Raw genomic sequence first — 23,070 nt, 5'->3', positions numbered from 1 at the left:
CTCCAAAGCCACAGAGAAACCCTGTCTCGAAAAACCAAAAATAAATAAATAAATAAATAAATAAATAAATAAATCCCCATGTATCACCATTGAGTCATATTAGATTCACCTACTGGTTCAGAAGTTGGGGTTAATAGGCACACAAGTGATTTATATTCTCTGGAGTTTATGAGTTCAATGTGAAACTGTATTTAAGATTATGTACATGTGAAATTTTCTCAGAAGAACACCTTTTCAATCTTAAATGGTTCTGGGGAACTGCAAAAAGTTGAATAATCATTAATCCTGTTTCTTAACTATATTTCTTTTACTTCTCCTACTATTTTTATTTGTAAGTATGTGAAGGGTGTTATGTTAGCACTTTATTGCCATTTTTATTTATAATGCGAATATAAGCATTGGTATTTGCTAGCTTTTCACTGCTATAATAAATGAGAGAAACATACAGGAATACAGATTTATTTTAGAGATTATAATAAATGAGAGAAATATACAGGAATACAGATTTATTTTAGAGACTGAGGGACACTTGGCCCTTTATTTTTTTTTTTTTTCCTTAAGGGTGTGATAAAAATGTGATGAAAGCAACTTAAAGGAAAAAGCGTTTATTTGGCTTATAATTCTAGGTTGCAGTCCATCACTGCAGGGAAGCCAAGGAGGCAGAGATGGTAAGACTCGAAGATGAGTCATGGACATTATAGCTGCATGACAACACGTGGCAACAATCTTGTCTTAACATCAAAGCTGTCAACAAGGCCAACCCTTTTAGAAATAGCCCATGTTTCTTCCTTACATAGTCCCAAAGCACGGTCAATGCACTAAATTCAGCTGGGATGGGATGGGGGGTGGGGTTGGTTATTTATAGATCTATTGTTTTTGTCTAGAAAACTATCATCACATTTCGATGCTACTAAGAAGGGTCCACTTAGAAACTAGTAGGGCAGGGCAGGGCCTCTCTCCCGCTCATGTTCTGATTTGACTGCAGGGTACCTTAGATGACAATGACCAAGTCCTCTCCATTATTATAGTGACAAAGTAACACAGAATCCCAGCCCTAAATTCTGGCTTTTGATTCTCTTCTGTGCCACATATATTTTAGTTTCAAAACTACCTAAGGGTGAAAATTTAGTGATTAAGATTTTTCCCCCCTCAGGCAAGTTTGGTTGAAACAAAGTAAGAAACTAAAATTGATAATGGTTTTATTTCTAGGTTATAATGGCTAATTGTGCTTTTCAACTTTATTGGATGAAGAAATGCCTAAGGGACACAGAGAACGGAAGCACTCAGCAGTTAAACGAGCTTGCTGTTCTTCTAGATGACCAGAGTTTGGTTCTCAGCATCTACACCAGGCATCTCACAGCTGCCTCTAACTCCAGTCTGGGGAACTGAGATTTTCTTCTGGCTGTTGAAGGCATGCGGGATGTGTGTGCACATAAGCATACAAACAAAAACACATACACATATACTTCAATAAAAAATAAAGTAGGATTTTAAAAAAGGGAAAGATAAATGCCTGGGCTTCTATGGAAACACTTTTGGGTCTGTCCGGGAGGTGTTTCCAGAGAGGTGTCCCTGCAGTGGAAAGCTCAGCCTGGGGGTGACACCATTCCACAGGCTAAAGTCCAGAACTGACCAAAAGAGGAGTAGGCGAAAGCCAGCTGGGCACTGCTAGCCCCCTTTCTCTCTGTTTCCTGATCCACACAGATGTGAGGAAGCGACCTCATACCCTGGCTGCCATGGACCCAGCCAGTCTTGCCACCATGATGTCCTTTCCATGATGGACTGCAGCCACAAACTGAGAGACAAAAGAAACTTCTGCCCTTAAGCTGCTTCTTGTCAGCTCACAGCAGCAAGTAATGGACACAGCTGTAGATTATCTGTGTTTCTGGGTAATGCAGACTTTCTTATCCTAATTCACTCTAGAAGGGGAATGTGGTAGTTTGAATGTAATTGGCCCATAATCTCATAGGAGGTGGCACTATTAGGAGGTGTGGCTTTGTTGGAGTGGGTATGGCCTTGTTCAAGGAAGTGTGTCACTGTGGGGGTGGGCTTTGAGGTTTTGTATGCTCAGGATACTGCCCAGTGTCTCAGTCAACTTATTGCCTCTAAGATGTAGACTTTCAGCTCTAGTACCATGTCTGCCTGCATACCTCTATATTCCTCACCACGATGATAATGGACTGAACTTCTGAAGCTGTAAGTGAGCCAACCTCAGTAATATACTTTCCTGTAGAGGAGTGGCCGTGGTCATGGTGTCTCTTCACAGCACTAGAAACTTTAAGATAGGTTGGTACCAGGTATTCACTCAGCTGGAACCTCCAGCACTCCCCTGGATGATCTGGAAGGCACCATTCCTCCCTCTCTCTCTCTCCAAACCCAGCTCATGCAGTCTCTGAACAAAGGAAGGGTGCCAAAAAGTCCAGTTTGGCATTCTTGGTGGCTACTGTAGCTGCTTCCCCTGAAGTTGCCAGCTGCCCAAGTCCTCACCTAAGGTGCTCGGCTTTTGACCATACTTGGGCACAAACCCAGCTTGTGGAGGACATGTCATCAACCCCACCTACGACCTATAAAATCTCCCTGCTTTCGTTTGGGGTGCGCTTCTCAAGCCTAGATCTCTGGGGATTGTAAAAACCACCAGAAAGTTGCTTTGCTCAAATAAACCTGTTGTTATACTTTACCAATTCGGATTGATCTAGCTTACTGCTTCAGCCCTTAAACTTATTATTGGGAGACAGAAAACTTATTACCAGCTGGCCAGTTGTGGCGCATTCCTTTAATTCCAACACTTGGGAGGTAGAGGCAGGCGGATCTCCGTGAGTTCGAGGCCAGTGTGGTCTACAAGAGCTAGTTCCAGGACAGTTACCATGAACTAGGGTATTCCTATGATAGGTTTAACCATACTTTTGTTGGGAATAAGATGGACTTTGGTATGGTAGGTTAGGAAAGCAGTGGAATGCTTTAAGAGCTGCTTAATGGACTGTATTATTAGTAGGGGCATGGAAGACAGTGGTGTTGAATGTGATTGGATGGACTGTGGGAATCAATAGGTTTCAGAGGTGAAGAATGTTACTCTGTGGCCTAGAGACTGGTATTGTGATACTTTGGTGAAGAAAGTGGCTGTTTTTTGACCTTATCTGGAATCTGCCTGAGGCTAAAGTGAAGAGTTTTGGATTAATCCCACTGGCAGAAGAAATCTCAAAGCAGCCTGTCATGAGGATATCAGTGGTAACTCTTTTATAATGAAAAGGAGCAAGCTGAGCAAGGTAAATTACAGAAAGTAAGTTTTGAGGAGAAAAAGAATACCAAGAAGTGTAATAGAGCTAAATCCTGTGTTCAAGGAGATAAAGGGATTAAGAATAGAATTTAGGGAGTGGTGACCTCAGGGAAAGACACCCCACCCCCAATCCCAGCTGAATTTCCAACTTGTGAAAAGAAACTAGAGAAAAGCTTAGAGTCAGCTGTGGTGGGGCATACTTTTAATCCCAGCACTGGGAAGGCAGAGGCTGGTGTATCTCTGAGTTTGAGGCCAGTCTGGTCTACAGAGCAAGTTTCAGGGCAGCCAAGCTTAGGCAGTGAAAAACAGAAAGTTGGTGAAAATGTAATTCAATGAGGGGGCCATGTTTCAGCTCCAGTAAACAGCAGAACTTGGCAGCTTCAGGCACATCGTTCTGGCTTTAGTAAGGATAGAACAAAGGGATTATGGAATTTGTCTTTGTGCCAAAAGAATGCCAACGAGGCCAGGCATATGTCAGGGGTGTCCCTAATGGAGGCCTAATAAAGAGGCTATTTCACAAGGCTGTGCAGTTGAGGCCTGAATTGCCTTGGAGAACCCAAGATGTTAGAGAGGCCAGAATTGTGTGTTACCTGCTGAGGAGAGCTGCTAACAGGGAGCAGAATGAACCCAAGAGAAAGAAGTGTGCTGCAGTCAAAAAAGCTGAATGGAGTTGGAGATCTGAAGAGCCCTTTGACATCAGACATGGAGATACAGAATTTGGAATTTTTCCAGGGGGGTTCAGTCTTGCTTTGGCCCAGTATTTCCTCATTGTGCTCCCTTTCTTGCATTTTGGAATGGTAATGTATATCCTGTGCCATTATATGTTAGAAGCATGGGATCTGCTCTTTGGTTTTGATTTTTTACAGGTGATTATTGTTAAGAGATTGCATGAATCTCAGAAGAGACACTGAACTTTAAAATTGTTGAGACTGTGATAAGACTATGGGTACTTTTGAAGCTGGACTAAATGCATTTTGCATTATAATACTGATACTGTTACTAGCTTATGGGGGCCAGGGAGTGGAATGTGTTAGTTTGAATGTCATTGGCCCCTATCATCTCATGGGGAGTGGCACTATTAGGAGGTGTGGCTTTGTTAGAGTGGGTATTGTAAACGGGTGTTTCCTGTGTCCCACAACCACTCTCAAACACAGAGGTTTATATTAATTGTAACTGCTTGGCTGATAGCTCACACTTATTACTAACTAACTCTTACATTTTAAATTAACCCATCTTCCTTATTTGCGCTCCTTGCCATATGGTGGCACGGTATGGCACGACATGGCACATTAATCTCCTGCTCCTTTCGTGTCTGGCTGGTGACTCCTGACTCCACCCTTCTCTTTCCCATCACCCGTAGTTTGGTCACCCTGCCTATACTTCCTGTCTGGCTACTAGCCAATCAGCACTTTATTAAACCAATCGAGTGCCAAATCTTTACAGTGTACAAGAGGATTATTACACAGCAGGGTATGGCCTTGTTGGAAAAATAGTGTCACTGTGGGGGTTGAGCTTTGAACTCATGGTACCTCCCAGTGTCTCAGTCAACTTCCTGTTGCCTGCAAGATGTAGGACTCTCAACTCCAGCACCACATCTGCCTGTATGCTTCCATGCTCCCCACCATGATGACAATGGACTGAATCTCTAAAACTGTAAGTGAGTCATCCTCAATTAAATGTTTATAAGAGTTGCTGTGGTCATGGTGTCTGTTCACAGCAACAAACACCTTAACTAAGAAGGGGAAAAAGTGCTGTCTATGTTATCAATGCAAGAATAACAACATGAGAGCAGTAGCTATTGAAAACCATACAAACCCTTGACATTTTAAAGGAAATAAACCCTAGGAAGAGAAATGGCTAAAAACAAACCCTCCTTTATAATATGGTAAGCATATAAGTCATATCCTATTTCTACTGCTAAAACACACTTTAAAATATACACATGAATAAGTATATTCATTTCCCTAGAAGTAAGTTCCCCTACTGGAATGCTTATTATCAATAAGAGATTTTGATTCTAAAAGTAGATGAAGGATCATACTATACATTATAAAATTACATTTCCTCTGCTGCTCTTACTCTATGCTTTTAAAAATACTTCCCAGCATTTAAATTAAGATTATCACTCTTACTTTAATAGGCCAGCACCAGTGATGCCAAGGCAGTAAGAAAAATTCAAGGCTGGATGTGTGGTACATTTCAGTACATTCTGGGTACTGAGTTCTTAGCTATTACCTAACTTTACTTCTGCTTTTATTTTTTTATGTCTGTCTGTCTGTAACATTTAGTTCAGGCTGGTCTTGAACTCCTAAACTTCCTGCCTTCACTTCCAAAGTGCTAGGCCTGTTTTTTTTTTTTTTTTGTGTGTGTGTGTGTGTGTCTCCTCTTTATTAGCAGAACGCCGAATGACTTCTCTAAGGTAAAACTGCAACCAGAAGTTTGACACTAAAATCTTAACCTTAACTAGTGATATTTCATCAATTATAAAACCTATGGCCACCTATGTAAGGGAATAACAGGACACTGAGAAGCAAAGGCTTTGGGCAAGAATGGAAAAAATAGACATGGTGCTTGTTCTTATTTATTCAGCTCTAATAAGAAAAATGATGGAAATGAAGGGCAAAGTCAATTCTGAGCCAAAAAATCTGACTGGTTAACTGGCCCACCTTATTCATGCTTTTAAGCAAGCACAGCCCTAGCAGAAACTTCATAGACATCCACAGAGGGCATGGCTAGCATAATTCAATTGATTTGACTTGATAGAAAATTACTTTAGAATTTGTAGTCTTGTCAATATTTTAATGAAATAGGCTAGCAGCTGGAAAATTGTGAATTACCTACCTGATACTCTCTTTTAAGTATAATTAGTGGATTTGATAGAATCATAAATTTTTGAGTTGTGGGACTAATATATCTCTATTTGCAAAACCAAATGACTCAGTCATATTTTTATTTCAGTACTGGTGTCCCGATTCATTAATATGAAGAACTCTTTGTACAATGAGTTGTTTTTATAAAAACAGTTAATGATTAACTTTCAGGCACTAAAAAAAATCCCAACATTAATAATTAAAACATTTTCAAAAGTTCTGCATATTATTTAAGTTGTTAGAACATCTGGGAAATTCAATCTCTATGTAAGATATCTCTATACAGAAAGGTTGCATTAGCTCCTTGGGAGAATTAATGTTTGTCTTTCTAACAAAGAGAAGATACTTAGTTTTGTTGCTGAATGTGCATTTCTTTGGCTTGTCCTAAATACATTCATAATTTAGAATTAGGCCAAGTTCTGCTTTCAAGTCAATATCTATGTTGGGTATATTTTTCATTCAGAGAAAAACCATAGGTTATATTCCCTATTCTTCACACAAATATTTTTACCATCTTATTCAGCAAATGCCATACCAGCTCTAAATTAAGAGAATGTAGACTAATTCTTTTTGACCTGTTATTGAGAGGTTAAAGTTAGCAATGACTAATTCAGCCTCACTTCTTTAGAAGACAGCCTTGAACCACCGCAGCAGGGCTAGAGCTGAGCACGTTTGCTGGACTATTCTTCATTGGCTACATCTGCTGGTGGTGGCCCTAAGTAACAGGCCGGTGGCAACAACCCTCTTTACAATGAAGCGCCTTGTAAGAGAAAGGCTCTAAAGCATCCACAACAAAAATAATAAATTATATCTTAGTCTTGAAATAAAAACTTAAGGTTATAGTTGACATTCAATATATTACCACAATGTAATAAATGTTTCTCTCAAAAACAATAGTTTCAGGCAAAGGCTATTCTAGACCCTTAGGAGCAAAGGAAATAAATATCAGAGCTGGATTGCTGTCTCAGAATCCATGCTTCACAGCAGGCAAGCTGCTCATGGCCCCATAGACACAACTTAAATAGTCAAAAGCACTCAAAGAAAGAACAAGTTAGGCATAGTCCAGCAAATGAGCTGCCTGTTGGGAAAGTGTTCTGGTCCTACTTTGTGACATTTTAAACAAATCCCTTTCTTCAAGTTACTTCAGCCCATTAGTATTTGGGCTGCTTTACACAGACATAGTTCTGTGCAGTCTTTTAAGGTTTTTCTAAATAGTTACGAGTCAGTCATGTTCAGAACACTAAAAACACATTTTCTTTAATTTATTCATCTATTGACAGCTATCGTATGTTTCGAGTGAAGTTCAGCACCATAAATCCTATCTGTGACAAATGATCCTCTAGAAGTCTGATATCACAAATTCTATCCCCATGGCAACATAACTATATATCTAACTTATCCCTTGAGGACCTAGGGATGTGGCTCACTTGGTAGAGCTCTCGTGTAGGATGCACCAGGCGCTGTATCTGAACTTCAGCACTCCATTAACTAGGCAATGTGAGTAGCAATCTATGCACTTTGGAAATGAAGACGTTCACAGTGGCCATAGGCTACACAGAGATTTCCAGATCAGCTTGGGAGAGATGAGACCCTGTCTAAAAATAAGAAAGACAACAGAGGTTGGAGGAGTAAAACTGTGCGGGGCGATATACGCAGCGCGTAACAGACTTCAGCCTTGCCATTTCAGTGGGCTGCCTCTCCCATATTTTATAGCCAACATGACAAAAATGAACCCCAAAAATGATGTGAATCTTATTTCTGAAGAATAGGTGTTTCAGTCAGCCTACATGGCACATTTCGTGAATGACTCATATGACAATAAGCACTGAATTTTGCCAGCAGTTAATCCAACTAGCACTGACTTTGGAAATGATGTCTAAATGCAACCTTACTAAAAATGACACTCTAATGACTACCTTTAGTCATTTTGGTTTTCTGGCAGTGGCTCTCAGCCGCAATGGTCCACAGTACTCAGCTAGGAGCTATCAAAACATGCTGGCTTTTCATGCAGAGATTCTAACGCAGTTTCTCAAGGGAAGCAGGGAGTTGTTTTATGTGAAGCCACAAACCACTGTTTTAATAGAAACCTATTATGACCAATCATGTGACTTTATAAGTTATCATAAGAAGATAAACCTTTGTGGATAGCAGTAAAAAAATAAAGTCTTCTTTTGGGAGAAAATGCATTTTATTTCAGAGGCAATATTTTGTGATGAATAAAATTGTATCTTACAGACAGTAAATTGACTAAAAGGAGATTTTATAAAATGCTAATGAATCATTACTTATTGATCGTGCTCCTTCAATTGTAAGTCAGCTTTGTATACACTGGCTACACAAAAGATCTTTGAGAAAATCTGGTAAATTCTAGGGAGTCCTTCCTTAAGTCCAGATGAGGCCTGAGGAACTGCTATCCTCTTCTACCATTAAGCTCCCTATGACAGCTGAGCCACTGGCTGGACACGGGAAGGGCATCTCTTTTCTGTTTAAAGCATACCCGACTGAGAGAGATCTAGACTCTTTGGGCCAGATACTTAATTCTGATAAAACTTGTTTCCATTAAAAGCAATACCCACAAAGGCCTATGCTCTGAAGATGGGATACGAAGGAAAAGATGCCGGGATGCAGAAACTCACCTGGATGTGCATGCAACACGGGTTTAACTGTCTACTCTTTTTTAGGATTGCTCTGCCACAAAAATCTACCAAGTTTTAGGGATCTGTCATTTATCCCATTTCCTTCATAAGGTTATTTTAGTGTGTCATTTTTCAGAATGCAGAGTTTCCAAAGAATGCTCATGCAGTATTAGTGCTTGAACATCCAGATCTAACATAGCATTTTTAGGGTAGGACATGCTGGGATGGATGAGCTATCTACTGGCAACTCTGGTAGCAGAACACAGCTTTTAGATGACAGAAAGCCTTGGATTTTATGAGAGGGTGGGGTTAGGAACTAGGATCTCCCAAATATTAGAAGCATGATCCTGAACTGTTTATGAGGGAAAAGAAAATCATAACCCCACCTTAGGGTGTAACCAGAGACAGTTCATTTGTTTCCCAGCCGCACAGACCTGAATAATCACGCAGAAACTATATTAATTACAACACCGTTTGGCTGATGACTCAGGCATATTTCTAGCTAGCGCTTACATCTTAAATTAACCAATTTCTATTAATTGTTACCATGAGGCTGTGGTCTAAGGGTAAAGTTCCGGTGTCCTTCTCCTTTGGCAACTACATGGCGCCTCCTTGACTCCACCTACTCTATCGCCATTCTGATTTCCTGCCTGACTTTTTTCTCTAAGCCATTGGTCAAAACAGCTTTATTCGTTATCCAAGAAAAGCAACACATATACAGAAGGACATCCCACATCATTAGGGATAAGAAAATTATGTTCAACCCTTAGTATCAGCTGATCACCTTGGACCTCTCCGTTTACTCTATTTACCAGGTAGGGGCTTTGGGAACATATTATCAGATATTGGCTTCTACCAAACAAAAGCTAAGAATGTCCCACATAGCACCCGAAGCCCTAAGCCCAGCACTCTGCTAACTGATTACTACTGATCATGTACAGTAACTACTAAAGAACAAACAAGAGCAAACCAAACCTGAGCCGAGTCAGTTCAACACTAATATACGCAGAGACCATAGGAAAGGCCATAGTAGTGTCAAAGACTGTTTGGGAGCAGAAAGGTCTCCTGCTTTGAATCTCACCATCAGCTCTCATTTACGTGTGCTCTGAGCAGCGGTTGACAACCAGAGTGAAGAAACTGTTACACCAATTTAAAGAGCTCTGCCCCCACTTTTCCAGGGCAAGCAATGGGATTTAAGAGCTGTCACTCAGAAGAGAATGCAGAACAGAAAGTGTCTGAATGTCAGAGATCTTACAGCTACTAAAATAAAAAATTAGCTTTGGTTCACTAAAGGATTATTTAAAAACTTTTAAAAATTATCTCTTTATAATTTCAGACGTGTGCAACAATAACTGTAAGAGTAAATTCAGAATTGCAAGTAGCTAAGGATTATTTTGTATGCAGCACTGGCTGTTTTGGAACTCTCTATGTAGAGCAGGTTGGTCTCAACTCACAGAGATCTGCCTGCCTCTGCTTCCCGGTGCTCTACTGTGAGGATAAAGATGTGAGCCATTGATGTGGGATTTCCCTCTGTATGCTGTGAATATGTTTTATTACCATTGGTTAATAAAGAAGCTGCTTTGGCCTATGGCCAGGCAGAATAGAGTTAGGTGGGAAAACTAAACTCTCGCAGGGGGAAAGAAGGTGGAGTCAAGGATACACCATGTAGCTGCCAAAGGAAAAGTCCACACTATAACCTTACTGGTAAATCACAGCCTCATGGCAATACACAGATTAATAGAAACGGATTAATTTAAGATGTAAAAACTAGATAGAAATATGCCTAAATCACCGACCAAACAGTGTCACAATTAATAAAGTTTTGTGTGACTATTCGGGTCTGGGTGGCCAGAAACTAAAGCAGATTCTGTTTACAAGCCATCGTGTCCAGTTTATTTTGAAAATGACAAAAACACTGCACTATCAACACTGCTAGCTTTTGGCTAAACAGTTGTTTTAACAGTGCAATAAAACTCAAGTCTGATACCATCTGTCTGCAGAAGGTGTCAGATCCCACAGGGTGAGCACTCAACCCCTAAGCCATCCCTCTTATTGTACATTGGTAACACACCCTAGACCAGACAACAGGTGCATGCCTCATTCAGCTTTTCTATGGTGCTAGGGATCTGAACCCAGAACCTCATGTTTGCGGGAAAGTGGTTCTTTATTTTTTATTTTTTTCTGACAAGTCTACTTCCCCAGACCTATAGTAGTTTTTTTTTTCATTAAAAAAAGAAAAGAAAAAGGCAACAATTACTCCCCTGCATGGAAAGAAAATGCATTATTTTCCAGGAATTTAAGGTCTGAAGTTCTCTTTGAAAGTATGATAGTCCCTCCAGTGTACTCGCTTTGGCTTTTGTTCTGAGCTTTAAAATAAAGCTGAAGATTTCTGGTCAGTAGCTTGGTAATTTGGTGTCATAAATCTGGGCAGGCAGTCTAAACACATGGCTCAATAATCCTTTCTTCTTAAATTACACATGAAAGTGTCTCAGCAATTTGGTAGAAAGACACGAAGACAGATGAACTCTATTGAGGCTGCACAAGTAGAGGGCAGATTGCAGAGGGCGGAGAGCTCTTAAAGGCCACAGGCTGGGAACAGTGTGGACTCACTGAGGAGACAAAGCCGTGAGTCAGGGAGCTGAGCCCACCCCAATGGTAGTCAGATGCTAAGTACACTAAGTGCAGAGAAAAGTTCAGCAAAGGATAATGCTCTAAACCTTCACACAATCTGTAAATAAATATAAAAGTCTGTTTTTGAAAAACACATAGGCAAGTTGGTAATACGGGGATAAAGATGTAAATTAAAATGTTTATTTAGGGGCCATTGAGAAATGTTTATTTAGGGGCCATTGAGACAGCTCAATAGACAAAGGTACTTGCCACCAAGCCTGAGTTTGTCCCTCAGGACCTACATAGTGGATGAAGGACATCCAATTCCCATAAGCTGTCCTCTGACTTCACACCACACACACACACACACACACACACACACACACACACAATTAAAAACTGTTCATTTGAACCACAGGGCCAGAAAAACTTTTGTGTCACAATTAGAAAATATAAGAACATTTTATAACAGTTCCCTATAAAGGCAAAACAAGGAAGATCTCCCTACTGACGGTCAGATTTGCGTTATTTGTGTATATGTGTATTCACATGAATGTAGATCCATATTCCTGAAAATGTCTTCCTCAACAACTCTCCACTTTATTGAAGCAGGGTCTGTTGTCAATTCTGGCTAGTCTAGCTAGCCACTTTGCTCTAGAGACTCCTATATCTGCTTCCTTAGTGCTGAGATAATAGGTTTTATGTGGGTTCTGGGGATCCACTCATGCCAGCATGGCATGTGCTCGTTCATCAAGACATCACCATAGCCCTACATTTTATTTTTCTTTTTAAATCTTCCTATTTGTGGTAGGCTTGGTGAGTATAGTTTCTTTTGTATTGCTGTCATAAGACACCAGGACCAAGGTGACTTTTAAGAGTTATTTGGGGCTTACAGTTTCAGTGCGTTAGAGTCCATGACATCATGGCGGAGAGCATGGCAGTGGCTGGCATGGTACTGGAGTAGTAGTTGAGAGCCAACACCTTGTTCTACATATAGGAGGCAGAGAGAGAGAGAGAGATGCACTGGGAATGGTATGAATCTTTTCAAACCTTCAAGCCCAGCCCAGTGACACACCTTCTCTAGCCGGGCCACACCTCTGAATCCTTCCCAAACAGTTCCACAACCAAGGATCATGATATGAGCCTATGGGGCAATTCTCATTCAAACAACCAGTAAGGCTCTTACCCATAATCCCAGCACTTGAGAGGTTAAGGCAGGAGAACAGACACAACAACAGGGTCCAATCTGGGCTACAGAGTATGTTCTAAGACAGCCATGGCTGCACTACACAATGAGTCCCTGTCTCAGAAAACAAAACAAAGCAATAGGGGCTGGAGAGATGGCTCAGAGGTTAAGAGCATTGTCTGCTCTTCCAAAGGTCCTGAGTTCAATTCCCAGCAATCACATGGTGGCTCACAACCATCTGTAATGGGGTCTGGTGCCCTCTTCTGGCCTGCAGGCATACACACAGACAGAATATTGTATACATAATAAATAAATATTTTTTTAAAAAAAGCAATAAACAAAACCACTTCCTAGTTGTTTTCCCACAACTGGTATATAACAATCACTCAATAAAAAATAAATGAATTAAAATAACTGCACAGGATGGGGGTTACCTATAATAATCATATTAAGTATAATATGCTCAATTAAATTTGAGTTTTAAGTAAGTAACACATACTTTTAAAAGTAAAAATGTATTCCAAAGGTTTCCTGCAGCAACCAAACAGGTAAGCATGGTGCTCACAGAATGCTCCCCCCATCATCTACTTTTATTCCTTCAGGCAGATACTTCCTGTCCAACGACAGGCCACTCCTGTTACAACACCCACCCTATCCCTAACCTTCCCTCCCCTCCTCATCCTCATATCCTAGCCCCAAACGCGAAAGGACACTCCCTACTGGACCAGAGGCAACAACAGTCACCAACACTCCAGCCTCTCACACGGTTAGATAACTCCTACTGGATAAGAAGCCAAGCAGCCTGACAGAGCTCCTGACCCCAACTTGGGTGGAGACTATCCATTCAACCACAGGCCACACAAGTGAGAAGACCGGAGAGGAAATCAAGGAACAAAACACCCAACCAACAAAGAAAGACTCAGGAGTCAACACCTAGACCTATAATCACCCAGACTCAGATGTCTAGACGCCAGTGTAAGAACACAATTAATAACAGCCAGGACAATACGTCACCACCAGAGCCCAGCTTACTACAGTAAGCCCTGAATATTCTATACAACTGAAACACAAGGAAAAAAACATTAAAACCAACTTGTTGAAGATAGGTCCGTAAAATGAATAATTCTCTTAAGGAAATTAAGGAAAAGACAAACAAAAAATGGAGAAAATCAATAAATCCTTAAGGAAATCCAAGAAAGTCAAGGAACAACAGACAGGTGAAGAAAACTGTTCAAGACCTAAAAACTGAAATAGAAGCAAAAAAGAAAACACAAATAAAGGGAATTCTGGAAATGGAAAATCTGGGTAATTAACAGAAACTACAGAGGTTAAGAACCAAAAAAAGATAAAATCAGACAATCCATGAAAAAAAAAAGAATCAAAAAAAGAATATAAGAGATAAAAGAGAGAATCTTAGGTGTTGAAGATACATCGATCAAAGAAAACATTAAATCTAAAAGATCCTAACACAAAACATCCAGGAAATCTGGGACAGTATGAAAAGTCCAAAGCTAAGCATAATAGGAATAGCAGCAGAAGAACCCCAGCTTAAAGGCCTAGAAAACATTTTCAACAATATCACAGAAGAATATTTTCCTAACCTGAAGGAGATGCATATAAAGCTACAAGAACCACATAGAACACCAAAGAGATTGAAATAGAAAAGTCTGCTCGCCATATAATAATCAAACCACTAAACATACAGAACAAAGAAAGAATAATAAAAGTTACAAGGGAAAAAGGTCAAGTAACGTATAAAGGAAGACCTATTAGAATTACACCTGACTTCACAATGGAGACTCTAAAAGTCAAAAGGGCCTGGACAGATGTCCTGCAGACTCTAAGATGCAGGTGGAGTTTTCTGTCTAGCCTGCTGGTCAGCTCTGTTCCTCCAGCAGCTATCAAATAACCACACAGGAACCTCTTATTAAATATAAATGCTCAGTTGATAGCTTAGGATTTTTTTTGCTAACTCTAATAACTTAAATTAACCCATTTTTACCATTTCTATTAATCCGCCCTGAGATTCATTTATCTAATCTATGTACTTCCCAAGTTGCTTCTTTTGCATCTGGTGTCTTCTCTTGACTTCCTAGACTACACCTTTCCTTCTTCCCAGTGAGCTCTCTGCCCCAAAAATCCTGCCTAGCTATCAGCCAATCAGCTTTTTATTAACAACATGTATTATTATTATTATTATTGTTATTATTATTATCAACACAGTGTACAGAAGGATTACTCCACAGCACTAAGAGACCACAGAGAGGCCAACCCAGATTACTATACCCAGCAAAATTTCAATCTCCATAGATGGAAAAAACAAGATATTAAAAGAAAATGTCAAATCTAAACAATATCTATCTACAAATCCAGTCCTACAGTAGAAAGAACACTCCAACCGAAAGAGCTTAACTACACCTATGAAAAGAAGAGACAAATGAACAATCTTACACCAGCAAAACCAAAAGAAAGGAACACACACACACACACCTCACTACCACCATCACCACTATCACCTCCACCACCACCACCACCACCACTACAACCATCACCACCACCACCACAATGACAAAATTACAGGAATTAATAATCATTCACCATTGATATCTCTTAATATCAATGGAATCAATTTTCAAAAAAAAAACATTGACAAGTATGAATGTGAAACCAGGATGCATCCTTCTGCTACATATAAGGAACAAACCTCAACATCAAAGACAGACATTATCTTAGAGTAATGGGTTGGAAAAGATTTTTCAAGCAAATGGATCTAAGAACCAAGCTGATGTAGCCATTCTAAAAACTATCAAAATAGACTTCAAAACAAAATCAGTCAGCAGAGACAGGGAAGGACACTTCATACTCAAAAGAAAATTGACCAAGATAATATTTCAGTTCTTAATATCTATGCCTCAAAGCAAGGAAAGCACATTTGTAAATGAAACATTACTGAAGCTTAAACCATACATTGGCCCTCACATATTAATAGTGGGAGACTTCAATACCCCACTCACATCAATGGACAGGTATCCAGACAAAAGCTAAAGAGAGAAACGTTACCACTAACAGAAATTATGACTTAAATGAACAGAACATTTCACCCAAACACAAAAGAATATACCTTCTTCTGAGCACTTCACAGACCTTTCTCCAAAACTGACCACATACTTGATCATAATGCACATTGCAACAAATACAGGAAAGTCCAGACAAACCCCTGCATTCTTTCAGACCACAGTGGATTAGAGCTGGACTTCAACAACAGAAACAACAGAAGTCTACAAACTCATGGAAACTAAACAGCTCTCTACTAAATGAAAAAATTGGTCAAGATACAAATACAAATAAGAAATTAAAGACTGTCAATAATTCAATGAAAATGACTGCATTACATACCCAAAACTATGGGACACAATGCAGTGCTAAGAGGAAAGTTCATAGCACTAAGTGCATATGTAAAAAAATTGGACAGATCTCATACTAACAACTTAATAGCATACCCAAAAACTCTAGAACAAAGAGAAACAAGCACACCCAAGAACAATAGATGGCAGGAAATAATCAATCTGAGAGCAGAAATCAGTAAAAGAGAAACAAAGAAAACAATACAAAGACTCGATGAAACAAAGAGTTGGTTTTTTGGGGAATATTATTTTAAGGTGTGTAACTTTTGTTAATGTTGTATTTGTTTAACACCATGAAGCTGTGATTCTTTGCCTGTCTAAAACGCTTGATGATCCTAATAAAGAGCTGAATGGTCAATAGCTAGGCAGGAGCAAGGATAGGCGGGGCTGGCAGGCAGAGGGTATAAAAAGAAGGAGAAATGAGGAAGAAGAGGAGCAATGAGAGAACAAGGAGATGAGGACATCAGAGCCAGCTATTCAGGCATGGAGTAAGAAGGAAAGTAAGACAGAAGGAAAGGAAAAAGTCCAGAGGCAAAAAGTAGTTGGGATACTTTAAGAGAAGCAGTCAAGAAATAAGTCAAGCTAACCAGAATAAGCTTTCATGTGTGATTGGGGAGCCCCACCCCCAAAAGTCAAAAGAATAAAACATCACATAACATTGGTTCTTTGAGAAAAATCAACAAGATAAACAAATTCTTATCCAAACTAATTAAAAGACACACAGAGAATATCTAAATTAACAAAAATCAGAAATGAAAGGGGGACATAAGAGCAGACACAGAGGAAATGTAAAGAATCATTAGGTCATACTTAAAAATGTATACTCCACAAAATGGGAAAATCTAAAAAAAAAAAGGATAACTTTTTTTGATAGATGCCCCTTACCAAAGTTAAAAAAGATCAAATATGATCCCTAATGAAATAGAAGCAATCATCAAAAGTCTACCACACAAAAATAAAATCCAGGGCCAAACGTTTTAGCACAGAATTCTACCAGACTTTCAAAGAAGAGTTAATGCCAATACTCTTCAAATTATTCTACAAAATAGAAACATAAGGAACATTTTGTGAGGCCACAGTCATCCTGATATCCAAACCACACAAAGATTCAACAAAGAGAGAGAATTACAGACCAATTTCCCTTATGAACATAGATGCAAAAGTACTCAATAAAATACTTATAAATTGAATGCAAGAACACATTAAAAAGATCATCTACCATGATCAAACAGGCTTTATCCCAGAGATGCAGGAATGGGTCAACATATGAAAATCAGTTTCTGTAATTCAATATATAAACAAACTGAAAGAAAAAAACCACACGATCATCTCATTACTTTCCTGAAAAAGCCTTTGACAAAATCCAGTATCTCTTCATGATAATAGTCTCAGAGAGACCAGGGACACAAGGGACATAACTAAACATGATAAAGGTAATTTACAGGAAGCGATGGCTAACATCAAGTTAAATGGAGAGAAACGCAAAGCGATTCTAAAATCAGAAACCAAAAAAAAAAAAAAAATAAATAAAATCAGAAACCAGACAAGTCTGTCCATATCTATTCAATATAGTACTTGGAGTTCTAGCTAGAGCAATAGACAACTAAAAGAGATCAAGGGGATATGAATTGGAAAGGAAGAAGTCAAAGAATCACTATTTGCAGGTGATGTGATAGTATATATAAGTGACACCAAAAATTCTACCAGATGATAAACACCTTCAGTGAAGTGGCTAAATAGAAAATTAACTCAAAAAATATCAGTAGACCTCCTCTTATATACAAACAATAAATGGGCTGAGAAAAAAATTAGGGAAACAACATTCTTTACAATAGCCACAAATAACATAAAATATCTTGGTGTAACCCTAACCAAGCCATTGAAAGACTTACATGACAAAAACTTCAAGATTTTGAAGAAAGAAATTGAAGAAGACATCAGAAGATGGAAAGATCTCCCACTCTCACAGATCTGTAGAATTAACATAGTAAAAATGGCCATCCTACCAAAAGCAATCAACAGATTTAACACAATTCCCATGAAAATTCCAGCATAATCCTTTATAGATCTTGAAGGAACAATGCTCAATTTCATATGGAAAAAAAAAAAAAATCAAGAGCTAGTTCCAGGACAGGAACCAAAAAGCTATGGAGAAACCCTGTCTCAAAAATAAAAAAAAAAAAAAAAATCCAGGATAACTAAAATGATCCTGAGCAATAAAAGAACTTCTGGAAGTATTACCATCTCTTACTTCAAGCTATATTAGAGAGTTATAGTAATAACAACTGCTTGATGTTGACATAAAAACAGATAGGATAATCAATGGAATTGAATTTAAGACCCAGACCTAAATCCACACACCTATGGACAACTGATTTCTGATAAAGAAGTCAGAAATACACAATGGGAAAAAGAAAATATTTTTAACAAATGCTGCTGACCTAACTGGATGTCTGCATGTAGAAGAGTGCAACCAGATGCATACTTACCACCCTGCACAAAACTCAAGTCCAAGTGGCTCAAAGACTGCAACATACAACCAGACACACTGAACCTTTAGAAGAGAAAGCAGAGAATAGCCTCGAACACACTGGCACGGGAGACAGTTTCCTAAAGATTACTGAAAGGACAGGCACTAAAATCAACAATTAATAAAACAGGACTCATAAAGATTCTGTAAGGTAAAGGACACAATCAATGGGGCAAAAAAAAAAAAAAAAATAGCAGCCTACAGCATGAGAAAAGATCCAGCTTTAAGGCTCTTGGGTATATGACCTGGACCCAGACACAAATGTATGAGCCACAACCTGCCCTGTCTGTACGATGCACCGGGGCAATGGTGGCTCAGAGCCTGTGAAAGTATCCAACCATGACAGGTCTAACCAGAGGTTCACACCATGAGTGGGAGCCCATGCCAGATACTGCCTAGATGTTCAGGAAATGAAAGCTGGATGGTTCAGAGACCTAGGGTAGAACCAAAAAGACTGACCAAAATGAAAAAAGAAAAAAAAAAAGCACAATGAGAGAGGCTTCCTTCAGCAGCTGATGGGAAAAGATACAGACACCCACAGCCAAACATTAGGTGGAACTTGGGGAACCCTAAAGAGGAGAGGGGAGGAAGGACTGTAGGACCCAGAGGGGTCAAGGACACCATGAGAACATAGCCCACAGAATCAGCTAAACAGGGTTCATAGGGTCCTACAGACTGACCCCGCAATCATGGAGCCTGCATGAGTCTGCACCAGGCCCTTGTCACACATGCTGTGTTTTGATGCTTGGGGATTCTGTCAGACTCCTAACAAGGGGAGTGGGGGGTTTCTGATTTTCCTGCCTGCTGGTGGGACCTGTTTCCTCCTAATAAGTTGTCTTGAACAGTTCTGATATGAAGGTATACGGCTAGTCTTAATGCATCTTTAGGCATAGTTTGGTTGGTATCACTGGGACACCTACTATTTTGTGAAGAGAAAGGGAGGAAGAGGAGAAGATGAGTCAGAGGTATAGGAAGGGAGGGAAGGCTGAGGTTTGGATGTATTGTAAGAGGGAAGAGTAAATTAAATTAAATTTAAAAAAACGTATTCTAAACACTGCCTGGCATTGCATAAACACTGTGTGCCGTAAAAAAAAAATCACCGTTCACCTGAAATTCAAATAATACTGGGACTCACCTTTTATTTTCATCACCCAAAGCTGGTCATCATAATTTGGAAGAAAATACACAGTCTTCTATGTACTGAAATCAATTGTTATAGACTCACATTAACCGAGCACATAGGGGTCAGCTTTTTCTAGAGTCTATAACTTGGCAGAATTTAGCCAGTTCTCCCTGGGTTTGTGATAGTCTTTTACTCTTGATTATCCCTCAGCATTTAAACAGAGCATGAAGACATTAGTTCAGATTACAGAACCATTTTCTTCAGTGAGACTGAGCCCAGGGTCTAGGCAGTCAACACTGAAGCACACTCCCAGACCTCGACCTCTAAGTGTAAATGACAGTGTGCTCAGCCCTTGCTGAGGGCCCCATCTGATCCTATCGAGGTTTAGATGATTGGTTCTGTTACCCCAACCTCAAGCTGCATATAGTATCAATTCAACACGTCCACTGCCAGAGGACTCTCAGTTTACGTCCTGCTTCCTGGCATTTGCCTGGAGAATCCCTTCCTGGCCCCGAACCCCTGCCCCAGTTCCACCACACCTACTTCATGTCTCCTTTTCTCTGCACAAGTGAGGACAGAGAGGGAGACACGGAAATGCTCGTCTGCTTCTCCTGCTGGTCTTTAAGATCCAGGTGGATGGTATTTCTGGCTCTGCAGGTCGACTCTCCTGGTTCTGGCATCAGCACAGAGTCCAGCACATGGGAAACGCACAGAAAACATTCGCTTGCTAAATGAGTGGGTCACCTGACAAGGAGAATCAAAATAAACACAACAACAACAAAAACCAAAAGAGGAGCAATTTAGGAATAGCCGCTCGGGAGCACTCAGTAAAATGTGCTGATTATCGGGACAGTCATCAGAGCACGCTGTCTGCAGTGAGTCCAACATGTAATATCTTTGAAAACTACACATTCAACATCCTAATCGTCAGAACGCCGGTAAGCTCCTGCCACAGGACACGGGGTTGTTTTCTGAGATGCTACCAGACAAATTAAAGGTCATTATAACCCATTAGTTCTCTGAAGGAACTCAGAATTGCTGTTTCATTTTTCCCAGTTCTGAGTTTTGGATAGGTGCAAAAATGTAAAAATGCAGGAGAAATTTTCTCATGTGGTTGAATAATTTAGTGTAGAACTCACAGAACTAAGTTGTTGGAACAAGTACAGAAATACGCTGATTTCCCTGCTGTGAACCTACTAGGCTTCCTCTGGAATGCCGGCAAATGGCTTCCTGAGTATTAGACAGGGAGTCTTCTTTCCATGCGAAGATAATTGTTACTTTTTAATGCATAAGATGCTTAGAAGAATAACTGAGTTCAGCAACAGCTGCTACTGGACCATTTGACCCCATGCTGTCTTAGCCCCTCATGCAGTTCAAACTGGTCTTGAAGTCATGGTGACCCTTCCACGTTAGCCCGAGTTGCTGGACTACACCACTGAACTCAGGTGATGAATTTTATCACGGTCTTGTCACACTGGCAGCGAGTGGCATTGAGGTCAGGCCAGACCACCAACAATGCAAATCCCTTGGGCTGGCTCTAACACCTTGGCATACGTATGGTTCGGCTGTGGGGAGGTACAGTACTCTGAAATACTTTACAGACTATGATGCATTAAAAAGTGTCTAGAAGACTACTAAAGCACCCTTCCGGTGTGTCTATGACGAGGTTTCGGGGGCCATTAGACCATAAGGGGTATGGACTAACAGTGGTTTAATTCATTGGTGGAATCACAGCAGTTTTTGGAGGCTTGTGGAACTGGAGATGTTAGGGTGGTGGCAGTGGATTGTTGGAAGTGGCTTTGAGGGACAGACTTGACTCTGACCCACCCTGGCTCGCACGAGGTGAACAATGTTTGAATGCCAGGCCCTTTACCCATCATGCCTCTGCCTTAGCCTAAGCCTGGGCCTGAGCAATAAAACCAGACAACCATGAACTGAAAACTCTGAAATCCTGACCAAAACAGATTCTTCCTAAGGTATTCTACCTTGTTCCAGGCGCCTCCAGCTACACTCCTTGCCTGGACCTTTTCTGCATCTACCTGCCTATTCAAATTACTCAGGAGACAAGGTGAACTTCTGGCAATTCTCCAGTGCATCTGCTTCTTATTTTTATTCTATTAAAGTCATGGATGCCAAAAAAAATCCTCGTTGTCACCGTATGTGTCTGATGTGTTCAAATAAAACAGCCAAGTTACTAATCACAAACAGACAAAATATTATTTGGAAGACTTCTTTAATTCTACAAATCAAAGTATATTAGCTTCCCCCCTTAAAAATGCTGAAAGAAAAAAAAATCTCAAACACCTGTAGGCTTTTCTACTCTGAGTCATTACTATTACCAAGGATTACGTGAAGAAGCAATAACTTGGCATTTTCTTCTGCTTGTTAATGACAAATCAAGACTGGAAACACTTCCACAGCCAAATCAATTATGCATACTTTACAACACTGTTTTACCTTATACACATTGGTATTCTGCCACTCTTCATAATTTAAATACATTTAAAAGATATAAAAGCGAACAGTAATTTCCAATCGTGTTAGCATGAGCAAGGCCGCACCAACAGCCTCCTACAGCACGCCTTTCCTGGATACCAGCTCCTCCTGGAGTCGCAACTGCCTGGAGGACAGAAATCGCTGCTTCCACTAATTCGGGGTGTGGCATGCGAGTTAGCACTTCTAACAAGCTCCCAGGTGATGGGGAGGCTGCCGGGGAACTGTATTTGGAGAACTTCTGCTGTACCCCAACCTGGAGTGTGAATGTGGAGGAACAGTGTGTCCTCGCTGTGGCAAGCGACCTTCTAAAACGCTGCTCCAAATTAGAGATTCCAATTCTAGTGAGATAGCTGAGGAAGTTTAGTCTTGGTCACAGCAAAGAATCCAAATGCCAACCTCTTTTAAGGAGAAGAAAGAAAAGAAATGCAACTGTGTTTCATGGCAGTTTTCACAGAGAGCCTCCGTGGGTGAGCTTAAGATGCTTCACTTTCATTAGCATTACTCAGCGTTGCCATGGGGACCAACTGGGAAGAACCTTCAATGCAGAGCAGAAGAAAGAAGACAAGAAGAACAAGAGGGAGCTTGACCGGTTTTGAGAAACTAACGCAAAGTTATGTGTACAAGCTCCGATATTCATTTAAATCTCCCCTTAATAATAAGATGTGGCCACAAAGAAATTTCCTGTTCATGGCAGGACACAAAATCAAAATCTTTAAGACGGATCGGGAGGTAAAGGCAGGGACTATGTTCTGTGGAGTAGTTAGTATGACGGCCCCAAGGCCATGGGAAGAGGATGAGCTATCAGGCGCTGGAGCTAAAGGACTGGGGTCAGCGGGAAGCACAGCTTCGCACTGATGGGCAGGATCAGGCTTGTCCTTAGTTTCCTCGAGAATGAAGAGGATCTGAAGTCACAGGTACAGGAAACGCTACCCAGAGAAGGG

At 40.2% G+C, this 23,070-nt stretch overlaps 1 protein-coding gene across 2 annotated transcripts in view; it reads right to left on the bottom strand.

Moving 5' to 3' along the window:
- Znf277 (zinc finger protein 277) overlaps window positions 1-23,070 on the bottom strand; it is a 99,280-nt gene that overhangs the window by 48,881 nt on the left and 27,329 nt on the right. Inside the window, exon 1 of one of the 2 annotated variants that reach the window (XM_057782955.1) lies at window positions 7,572-7,632. The exons of the other annotated variant lie outside the window; for it this stretch is intronic. The gene's annotated coding sequence lies outside the window, so the exon portion shown is untranslated. Of the gene's footprint in view, window positions 1-7,571; window positions 7,633-23,070 lie in introns of those variants that run through there. 2 annotated transcript variants of the gene reach the window in all.

Source organism: Chionomys nivalis, chromosome 10, assembly GCF_950005125.1.
Source record: "Chionomys nivalis chromosome 10, mChiNiv1.1, whole genome shotgun sequence".
Taxonomy (NCBI): Eukaryota; Metazoa; Chordata; class Mammalia; order Rodentia; family Cricetidae; genus Chionomys; species Chionomys nivalis.
Note: the sequence above shows the minus strand (reverse complement) of the source record. Positions and strands in the feature narration are given on the sequence as shown.